The sequence below is a fragment of the Phragmites australis genome, chromosome 1 (genome assembly GCF_958298935.1).
Source record: "Phragmites australis chromosome 1, lpPhrAust1.1, whole genome shotgun sequence".
Lineage (NCBI taxonomy): Eukaryota > Viridiplantae > Streptophyta > Magnoliopsida > Poales > Poaceae > Phragmites > Phragmites australis.
The window spans coordinates 8,515,297-8,527,198 of NC_084921.1; the positions used below are offsets into that span (position 1 = coordinate 8,515,297).

Here is an 11,902-nt window from a genome sequence, read left to right on the forward strand (position 1 = left end):
TGTTTTTAGGCCGGAGTCTCCGAGAAAGACTCCTCCAGAAGAGCCTCGGTTCCGAATATTTTTTAATTATTCGGAGTCTCCGGTGTTCACCGGTTACTCCGGTAGTTAGTGAATTTTTGGCCAGAGTCTCCAAGAGAGACTCCGCTAAGGGTGCTTCGGTTAAGTTTTATTTTTAATAGAAAAAGACCAGAGTCTCCAGTGTTCACCGGATACTCCGGGAAGAAAAAGTTTTTGGCCGGAGACTCCGCCAAGGGTGTCTCGGTTAGCATTTAATTTAAATGACCGGAGTCTCTGGTGTTCACCGGATACTCTGGTACCTGGAGAGGACGGAGAGTCCGGCAAGTCTCTAGACTGTTTCTTCGTGGTGACTAAGTCTGGCCCGGAGACTCCGGTGTTCACCGGAGACTCCGGGCAGTTCAACAGAACCGTAACGGCTAGTTCTGACACCGTTCTGCGTCCGTTTTGGATTTCAGGCCGGAGACTCCGGTGTTCACCGGACACTCCGGGGTAGGTATGTCAGAACAGTAATGGCTAGTTTTTCAGGGTGAGATATATATACGCCCACACCCCCTAGCATTTATGGCTTGCTGTTGATACTGAGCTCCACTTTCACAAAGCTTCCCAAGAGCATTTAAAAGCCCTCCAAACATCTCTAGTGCTTAGTTTTGCGCTAAATTTGAGAGATTATGTTTGGAAGTGAATTTGAGTCATTGAGCATTGAGTTCATCATCGAGCATACATTGTGATCATTTCTCTTGGAGCCTTGTGCTCCTAGACGGCAAGACGTCGCCCGTAAAGCACTCAATCATTGTGGAGTGCTACGGGAAGTTTGTAATCGACATCGACTTGAGTAAGAAAATCTAACTTGATCTTTGTGGTCGCTAGAAGAGGATAGGGTTGGAAAAAACTCGGCTCTTTGTGAGCTCCTCAACGGAGACGTAGGCACTTCTTTGTGAGGTGACCGAACTCTGGGGTAATTTCTTGTCTCATCACTTGTGCAAGTTTTACTAGTTGTGTAATTTTGGGATTTTTCCCATATATTAGTTTTTGTGATCATCTTGCTATTAACTCTTGTTGTTCAAGCATTGTACTGATAATAGCACTAGTGTTATCTTTTAGTCCTTAGCTATACTTGCTTAGCTTCAGTTGTTCTCGAGATCCTGTATAGACCGGATATTCTGGACTAGACCGGATACTCTGGACAGACCGGAGTATCCGGCATTTGTTTAATCCGCTGTTTAGTTTTAATTTTCAGAAAAGCCTATTCACACCCCCTCTAGGCAACTTTAAGTACATTCAGTAAGCATTTAATGCCTGTTTGTGGCTACAGTACGTAAGGCAATATGCACCGACTCGTACCCTACTCGTACACAATCTTCGACAATATACAATGGCATGTAGTACTCTATCGCTAAACGAAGCATGGCTTATGGAAAGATAGATTACCGGGTGCAAGAAAATATCTACTGGGTTGGTGGAAAAGATGGAGGTTTCTTATTCAGATATTCCTAGCGGATCTCTTGGAAGTTGCATCCATAGGGGTAGGGCTTGCTGCACACGTACCCATGTGCCACAGGCCCCGGCACAGCCGGAAGGCTGCACACGCATTGTGGAGGAACCTGCATGTTGCCGCATGTAGTGAGGTACTTATCCCACCACTCTTCATTGAGTTCTTGTAGTCTCATCTTCGGCCGTTCAACATCCCGCGCCTCATTGCGGCAACCTCATCGTAGCCGTAGTTGATGTTCGCGTACTCTTCATCGTTCGCATACCATTTGTACTTGCATCTGGGCTTGTCATACTGTTGGAGGGAAGCAGGTGAATTAGATAAAATTCGTAGCATGATAGGATGTCATGCACACTTACCCCACATTGGAACCAAGCGACCGAGGGCAAGCGGGAACCGTTTCAGGCTTGCTATTTTACCGCAGTTGCACTGTGGCATGCGTGCGTTGTGCACTTCTATGTCCAACTCTAACTTCCTCTTCTCCTGATCTGGGAGTAATAATGATGTGTTCTAGCGGTCGGCCGAGGATTTGATTTCATATTTGACCTGTACTATGTTACCATTCGCTAAATGTGTGAATCCCAATATATATCCAGGAGTAACCAAGAGCTTGCTCCCCCACCACCACCGACGCTCTATGGTGATGTGTTACCTCGGCACTTTGTTATATTTTCTTATACCGTGTTGTTCGTAAGTGAATAAATTGTACCCCGTCATGTAATGTTTTACTGTATTTGCAAGTGTTATAGTAGTAGAGTTTTTTTATGCGAAGGCTTTTTATTTTGAAAGTTGCAAGTGAACGATTTGAAAGAGGATATGACCGCACGATGGTCTTCCTTAGTATCGATCGAGAACACAATTAATAAAAACATGGTTGATAAAAAAGATCCTACATTAACATCGAACATGATATGACAGGCACATAATATAAATACTAGCAAAGAGTACACGTAAAACAGTAACACGGATTACTACTACATAACACCATGAAATTAACAATGACATAGAATCCTACAGGTTACGTCCCCTCGTAGGGACAATGCTCCTGGTCGCATCTGTCTTGGGGACACCGTGCCTCATCGCTCGCACGTAGTGACCTGAGTATGTCAGGCGGTCCGGTAGAACAACCGGCCGCTCAGGTCGGCCAGCGGACGATGGAGTGATGTAGTCGTCCTGGGAGGGCTGAGTCCCCGGGAGTGGCGCACCAGGTAGCTACGACGCACCGAGCTCGTCGCTCTGTCCGACGATGAAGTCATACCCAGGGACCTGACTAACGTCCCTGCTAAGCAGCTCCATGTAGCTACCTTGTGCCTCTACTTCCCGAAGATCGTCGAACTCTGCACATGGAACAACAAAGAAATCAAGTTACCACCGGTAAACCGTGACATACATAACAATATGGCATGCATAAAGCGAGTGTCCTACCTGCGTCGGGGACGTGAGAGCACGAAGGACCTGCGTCCGCAGAGGAAGGGTGCGTCGCACCGCTGAAGGCATGGAAGTGGCCAGTGGAACCGTAGCAGGGGTCACCGGCGTCGGAGAACGGAAGCTGAGGCAACATGCCACTGTAGTGGGGGTGACCAGCAGCAGTGAAAGACTGCCTCATCTTTGTTGGGGTCGAAGAGGAAGACGGTGTCGAAGACGTCCTCGATGGCTCGGCGGCGAAGGGTGGAACTACCGGTCGGTGCGGCGGCGCGGTGAAGGTGGCAGACAGTCGTGCCGGCATCTGTGCCGACTCTCGTGGTCTTGTCGTAACGTCCGAGGATGAACTGCAGCTCAACAATCTTAAGGCCTTCGCCACGTTCCGGATAATCCGACCAAACGACGCACTCATCTCGGCCCTGGGGACCTCACCCCCACTGTCGAGCCGCAGTCTGGACGCACATGCCTCGGCATCAATCTGGTGTAGTATGTTCCACTACAAAGATAAACTTCGTCTCACTTCACAATTTTTAAGCTAACAATTGAGGTAAATGATGAATCGCGTAGGGTTATTCATACCTCAAGCGAACGAGCCTGCTCCCTGTGTGTAGGGTACGTGTCGCGCACGTCCACCACATGCTGTGGAAACTCGACTGGTGTGTACGTCACCTGGACTCGCGTCCGACGCATGAACCACGAAGGTACTCCGCGTACGCCTCCTACGAGTGTGGCCGCTCCTCGTCCACGACGTGCTCAACAGCTGCGCCCCATTCTTCAACCCACCTCTGCACATGCAACGCAAACACGCTAGTGGAATGAGCCCCCCTCCGTGTCAACCTGCAGAATAATAAGTCCGTGAATACAAGGTGTACACGTGGATCGTATGAAAATGTAATTACAATGTTACGCACTTGTGTATGTTGATAGCCACCGACCTAGTCAACGGTAGCGGCTACGGCTGGAACTTCCCAAACTGCCGCATCACGCGATGCGATGAGTACTCCTCGACGCAGATGTCGAAGAAGAGGCCGTGAGTCGTGAGCTAGTACTCCCTGATCACGTAGGCAGAGCACCGAAAGTCCAAACGGAGCGCGTCGAAGTACCTCGGCCTGCGTGTACAGCCACCAGCGCACACAGTCAACTGTCAGCTCATCGAACCAGCGAACGAAGTCCGGGTACGCACGGTGTGTCTGCAAGCTGGACCAACTCGGCTGTGCAACCTAACTAAGTTAGACAATACAATAAAACAATCAACATAAACGTACACAAATAGCATTGCACTTACCCTACGGCTGCACCACAAGGACCCTATGGTCGGACCGTCGACGCCATCCGCACCAAACTGGTACGCGCTAAGGTCCCCAACGGGCTTGCCGATGGCGATGCGCTCGTACGACCACATCTGAACCAGCAGATGACACTCAGTCAGGATCGTGTTGTCGTCGATCTTCGTGCACCCGTCGCACAGGTTGCGGTACGTCGCAGCCAGCACAGCTGACACCCAGCTATATTGTGGGACCTCCGCCGGGTCGGTGTCCGCAACCTCTCTGGCATAGGGGATCATGCTCCTCGAGACCGTGTTGCCGTGGGTCTCGGTGAACTTGACCCACCCGAACAACCACAGGAGATACGCCTCCAGGTGTTAGGAGACGTCCTCGGCGCCTGCCAGTGGGTGGATGGTGTCTGCCTATCAAACAAGGAAGAAGTACAAATATCTGTATCCGTTAATAACGTAAAGGAGATGAGAAACCATTAAAAGACATACATACCACAAACTGAACAATAAAAGGCCTTCGTCAGGCCGTGCTTCTCGTTCGCTGGAAAAGGCCTGAACGGGGCTACGTCGTCCATCCGTTGAACGATGGAGAAGCGGCCTAGCATCTCATCCCGCCAGCCCACGCCCACGTCCCTAGCCCCAACAGCAGCACCCACGCAAGGCAGGCCTATCAGGAGCGAGACGTCCTCGAGCGTGGGCGCCATCTCGCTGCACAGGAGGTGGAACATGTGCGTCTCGGGATGCCACCTGTCGACAAGGGCCGCGAGGAGGACCCTGTCGTAGCTGAACCGCATTGCCACCTCTGAGGCCCCCGCCAATGTGTCCACCTCCACAAGCCAACACAGTGGAAGTAGGCCAGCAGCACGCAACCTGCAAGCATACTACAGTTAGCGACCAATATCGTGTCTAAATCCGTATGGAATCGTAAATTCAAAATTAACAAACTTCGGGATCTAGCGCTCGTCAATCCTCATTAGCTCATCCGGCACACGAGGTCGAAGTACCGGGAGTTACTCACCCTGCACAGCGATGTGGTACGAATGGTGCCTGACGTCGATCTGGGGTCAAGCAGCTCCGGCTGCGCCATACCTGCATGTTCACAAGTTATTTACATTTTTATATTAAAAAAATAAAGAATAAGAAGTGTCGACTGGTCTTTATTTGTGGGAACTGAACGAGTAAGCGTCTAGCATATAACATGATATAATACATTGTTCAAATGGTACATAAATATGTGAACAAATCATAACATAACACGTTACAACCTTGAACATTGTGATCGTCCTGGCACTAACATAGTAAAGTACAATAGTGTGCACATGAATATCCATCACACTCGAGATTATAATATTAATCAATCTCAATGAGCCGACAAAGCCGACGATCGACGACTACGAGGACGTCTCCCATCTCTAGCAGACCCGGACGGACCTGCTTCCGCGGGGTTCATATTTGGGACACCAATGATTCATTTCTTGTAAGTGTGTCCTGTTCCATTGCACTTGTTGCACCATTTCACGCAACGTCCAGTTTCTGCTTCATCCATACCATTACGGAGCCTCGTAGTCGTGCGCCGCCCCTTCTTATGCTTCATCTTGTCTGGATTCGGTACGAACAAAGCATCGGGCCCAGGTTCCTTCGTGAAAGAACCATAAATCCCGAAACCATAGACCTCATGGTTCCAGATGTCGAACAGAGCTTCCTTCTTGAAATAGCCACAGACAAACCTCCGAGTCCTCATCCCCGTCACAGCACACGCGGCAATCACATGGGAGCATGGCTCATGCAGTAGCATCGGCTTGTAGCAGGTGCAAACGCACCTGTCATCGAAGATGGTGCACTCATGGATAACTCTCTCACGCTTGCTCTCTCTCCTTCCTTTGTCCCTACATAGAATTTCATATCTTTGCTGTGCAGTTCCTATGGTCTTCACCCGGTGCATCTTTGCTTTCTCCGCCTTATCTTCCATGTACTTAGTCATCTTCATCCCATAAATCATACTATCATTATTCAACGTCGTGTGCGCTACTGCATAGCGGTCCCTGAAATACTTGCATGTCCCTTGAAGTATGAACTCTACAATCCCTACCAGCGGCAACCCCTCCCCCCCCCCGCACCTTTCATCACCCAGTTGTAAACCTTTGCTAAATTTGTAGTCATAATGCCGTACCTAGCCCTGTTTATGTCGTAGAGAAGAGCTCATTTCTCCTTGGGCTCATTCTTAATCCACTCGCTAAATGACATAGTAGATAACACACTCCTCCACGTGATGTTAGCTTCATTGTCATTTGGCAAGGACTCAAGAGGTACTGGTACGTCCTCCGCTTCCGCCACGGGCCTCCCTGCACGCTTCTGTGTTTGCTTTTTCGTCAGCTCGTCCAGTATCTTCCAAAGAGCATCGAATTTCCTCTGCTGGTTCTGACCGCACAACCTCTTGAACATGTTCATGAGGTTCTTGTTTTTGAATTGGCGGAAGAAGTTTGCACCCAAATACCTCATGCACCAGCTACTCTACAGGTCTGGCCACACAGGTCCAATCAAGCCATTGTCTGTTCCATTTTGCAGATCCAAAATTGCCTTGAGTATCCCAGCATGCCGGTCATGTATAATGCACACGTTCGACCGAGCACCAACAATTATCATCCTCACACGGTATAGGAACCAATATCAACTATTGATGTTCTCATTGTCCACAAAATGCAAAGGCCAACGGTAGAACTTGATTGTTCCTGTCAACCCCAATAGCAGTCAGGATCTATCCCATGAACTTGCCGGTAAGGAAAGTGTCGTCGATGCACAGGATAGGCCGACGATGCTTGAAAGCTTCGATATATGCCCCTATTGCGAAGAAACGTCGCTTCAGGACGTACTTGCCAGGTTTGGACAGCAATGGGTACTTATCAATATTGTAATACGTCCCTGGGTTCCTTCGAGTAATAGTCTGCAGCAAATGTGGCAGATTCTCATACGACGCTTCATAGGTCCCGAACCTCATCTCAATTGTCTTCCTCTTCGCCCTCCATGCCTTGTTGTAACTGATAGTGTACTTGTACTCCTCCTCAATTTGCCTGATAATGGACCCTGGTTCATAGTTCAGGTTGTCCACAATCTGAGCGTACATCACATTGGCGACAAAGCCTGAGGTGATGTTCTTGTGACTGTGCTCAAGTTCGTTCATCATGCAAGTGTGTTCCACCACAATTGACACCTCCCAATAGTCAACCCACTTCCCCTTAAAGTCGTGCTCCCGCCACGCACAACCCTCATTCACACACTTCACATCATATTCTTTCTTGTTTGACTTGACAACATAAAACTATCGTTGAAGCGAGGTCGCCCATTGAGTCACAGTATCCTTCATGGCCTGACTGGTAGGATATCTAGCACCTTGGGTCACCTCATTCTGCGTATACTCTTATGCCACTTGATTCCCCTTATTCACCATAAAGTTGTTGAAGTTTAGATTGTTCCAATCCGCGGGAACTCGAACATCGTTCTCATCATCCGAGCTATCATACTCAGGAGTTTCATCAGCTTGAATATCATCCCGCTCCATCTGTTCAATTAGAGAAGGGATTCATTCCCCCTCGTATGTCTCACCGGTCGGTTCAGTCAGATAATCCGATGAATGTGCACCATCCGGATTGACATCTTCATCATACTCTTCCTCATCACCCCCTTTTCCGCGTACGCTCCACCCTGCATCTCCCCAACTGCCTCCTTATTCTTTCATTGTATAAGCAACCTAGGAGGCCAACCTCTGTGCACAACATCATGCAGGTACCTCTTCCACAATTCATCTTCCCAGAACGGGAACACTTCCCAGTACACACATTCTCTGTAACGCTTGCCGACAATGCTAATAGTCATCTCTTGAACATTAGGGTCTATTTTGAAACACCACATCAACCAGACATACAAGTGTTTGACACTTTTCTGCATTGGTCTGGATATACCCTTGTCTATTGACTTAAATACGGATAGTACTACCCCTTTCGGACCATATAAGATTTCACTGTCCTCGTAAAAAATCCTAAATTGCTACATATCCGTCATACTTGGCAATCATCGACAAAAACTATGACATTATTGCGATATAACAGAAAAAATCATGTTAAACTACATCTATAATGCAAAATTCATTACAAGCGTAGCCTAACATGTAATCTATACTGCAACAACATATTCTCGATTCGCTACATCAAATACATCTAAATCCTACATCTATCATATCAATTATGACTACACTATATCTAAATCCTACATCTAATACCTAAAATATGTATAAATACTACTTTTAATTACTAAAATATACGTATAAATATGATCTAATTGCTGAACTACATCTAACCCTAATTCTAAACCTAGATCTATATTTTATCCTACTTTTAGTGGCTATACTACCAGGTATGTAAAACAAAATCTAGATCTAACATATAACCTATGTTAAAACCTAGTACTAGTTGCTATCCTACTGGGTTTGTTAAAAAAAATTTACCTCTTTTTTTCAGCAGGGCTTCGCCGCACAAATCTCCCTCCCATCTCCTCCCTCTCCTCTCCTCTCTCGACTGAATGAGTGTCAAATGAAGTGCTGACGTCGGCAGGGCCGACCGGGTCGATCTAAATACTCAAAAGGTCTCGTCCGCTCAGCTGGCGATACCTTTTGGGTGGGCCCACGCGGCGTCGTAGCCACGAAGGTCTCGCCCATTCAGCGGGCGAGACCTTCCTCTCCCTGATTATTAATGCGCTACCAGCTGGGGCTCACAAGGTGTCTTCCGTTCAACGGGCGACGATAAGATAGACTTCTTTATTTTTGAAACGGTCATGTAATCTTGAAAAATTTGAAAAAAAAATAAAAAAAAAATGGATACCAATCTACCTGACATGTTGATCAAAGTAACACGGCCCATATAGAGGCTGCGTGCTGGGTCGAGTTTGGTGGTTTTTATTTTTATTTTTATATTTTTTAAAATAAATGTACTTCGGATGAACAATACTGGCGCCAAAGTACTGTTCACAGAGTTATTTTCCTCTCCCATCTTTTCTATATAAAAAAGTAGTCTTCTGTTGCTCCAAAAATCCTAAATTTTTTTTTACGTGTTTTATAATCCATGTGCAACCCATTTTAATTGGATTCACCCAAAAAATATGTGTAGAATTTAAACTAAAATTCTTTAAAAAAATGTTACTTTTATAACTTCTAACAATTGTTAGGGTCTCAAATAAATTTCCAAAAATCTGAAGAAAAAAAATCACTAATATTCTTATTATGTGATGGACTAATTTCTAAAATTATTTGCAGCCATACGTTATATGATGAAAATGTGAGTTCATTTGTAATGCTCTATTTATATGTATTTTTCTCATTTAATGTGACATTCTTCTTTTAATTCAATTTGATTCGGACTCGGACCCAATTGCCATAGAAAGGATTGTGTTGGACATGCATGTGTTGAGGTAGCTCTTGAAAGAAAGAGGCAGCTGGTACTCTGAAGCCCGAGGAGAAGGAGAGGTTGAAGACATCTCGCGAGAGTGGTGGTTTAACAAGTGCAGACCATTGAGTTTGTTACTATCAATGTATTTCACGTAAGGTATTCATATATCGTATGCTACGTGTATCGTACCATCGTAGTTGCAGTTTATAAGGGTGTTATCAATTCAGTATGACTAGAAGCAATATATCCCGATGTAATATCTTAGTCTTATGTAATATTTCATTGTACTATACAGTCAAGGGGTGTATATGTCACATTGTACCGAGTCCAGATCAAATTGAATTAAAAGAAGAATGTCACATTAAATGATAAAAATACATATAAATAGAGCATTACAAATGAACTTATTTTTTCACCATATAACATATGGCTGAAAATAATTTTAAAAAATAGTCCATCACATAATAAGAATATTAGTGAATTTTTTCAGATTTTTGAAAAATTATTTGAGCCCCTAACAATTGTTAGAAGTTATAAAAGTAATATTTTTTGAAAAATTTTAGTTTAAATTCTGCACATGCTTTTTGGGTGAATACAATTAAAATGGGTTGCACATAGATTATGAAATACGTAAAAAAAATTCTAGTATTTTTAGAGCAATAGAAGACTACCTTTTTATACAAAGAATATGTGAGAGGAAAATAACTCTGCGAACAATACTTTTGGCGTCAGTACTGTTTATCCGAGCCGTAACCGCGCTCTGAGAGAGCGGTAAGTTACTGCTTTCCGCCCTCTTAGAGGCTGATAAGGGTCTATTCGTTAGGGGTCTATTTTTGTAAAACTTTTCATCTGAAGTACATTTATTTAATTATTTATGTTAAAAAATATAAAAATAAAAAAACTCTCGTCCGTGCGTGGGCCCGCGGGGCCTACTCATTATTTCAGGGAGCCCATCCCACCTCAACTGTGGGATGTCGCAGCCCAGACAGTCGCGGCCTCGCGGGGAACCATCCCGTTCCTCCCGCCGCATACGCGCGTCACGGCGATGCCGGTGCACCGGCCGCGGCGGCTATCTGGACGGTCTGCTCAACGGCTGGCCTTGCACGTGCCGTCACTATGCCGCGCCGCTGGAGGATCTCTGCTGCTCCCTGCGTCTCGGTCTCTCGGGCGCCCCTGGCACGCCATCGGTCCTCACCGGCCACCATAGGGGGGCCTGTAGGGTACCTCATCCATCGCTTTCTTCGACGCCCTCCTTCTTTGCATTGATAAAGGTGAGTGTCTCCTGCCTGCCGATTAATCACTCTGCATGACTTGAGCAACGAGGTGATAATTATATCAAATTGCTTGTGCAGCCGTGCAAGAGTTAATCGTTACGGATAAGTAACCCCTGTCAAGGTTTTCAATGGAGTTAAATACCAACAACAGCAATCCAAAGTAAGCAGCGACTTCTTATACACTTCTGAATTGTAAGTTTTGTTAGATCCGGCGCCATATCTTGGTAAAAGCATTACACGGTTAATACAAGTTAGCTAATTTGAGTAGAAAATCATGGTGTGGAAACACCTTAGAGAATACGCAAAATGACCCACTTATACATTAAATAGACTGTTTTTTTTTAATTCAGCAGACAGGAGATTGGGAACCCCTCAACTCCCAATTTGCTTTAAGCCTGTGCATATTAGCATTTTGACACGTGCTATTAATTTCAAGAAACCGTAAGAACTAGAAACAGATTTGTGTTACAATGGAAACCAAACAAAAGCACCGGAGAAGTAGCAGGAGGATGTGCTTCAGGCTTTTAGCGTTTGTTTTGGATGGTGGTCTGTTCATTCTTAGTCAAGATACTAGTTTTTCTTACACGGTTGATATTTCTCTTCCCAGTAATGATATCATGCTTTATCAAGAAAAGAGTATTTTTATTTGTGCTGATCTTTTTGTTTTTTCTTGACCTGTAGACACCTAGACGGGTCAAGGAATGATGGTGGGGCGCATGTGGTGGCTAGGAAGCGGCGGCGGGAGGCCCAGAGCAGTGATGGAGACTGGACAAAGGCAATGGTGGAGCGCGGCATGCGTGGAGACAGGGTTTGGGAAGTTGGGATCAGTGTCGCGTATGTGACATAGTATTGCTGAGGTCCGACAACCATATAAGAGACAAGTGGCATTGAATTCAGTTTTAATAAAAAAAAATAAGGGCCTAAGTATTGTCTCTAACTTCATGTTTTATTAACCTCGTTTGGGGAATAAAATGGATATTGGATGTGA

At 45.7% G+C, this 11,902-nt stretch overlaps 1 long non-coding RNA gene across 1 annotated transcript; it reads left to right on the forward strand.

The window, feature by feature from the left end:
• The first annotated feature begins 10,593 nt into the window (after positions 1 to 10,593).
• LOC133906435 (uncharacterized) lies at positions 10,594 to 11,902 on the forward strand. The gene is made up of 3 exons (XR_009907777.1): positions 10,594 to 10,911; positions 10,993 to 11,074; positions 11,596 to 11,902. It is a non-coding gene; the product is annotated as an uncharacterized LOC133906435 (long non-coding RNA).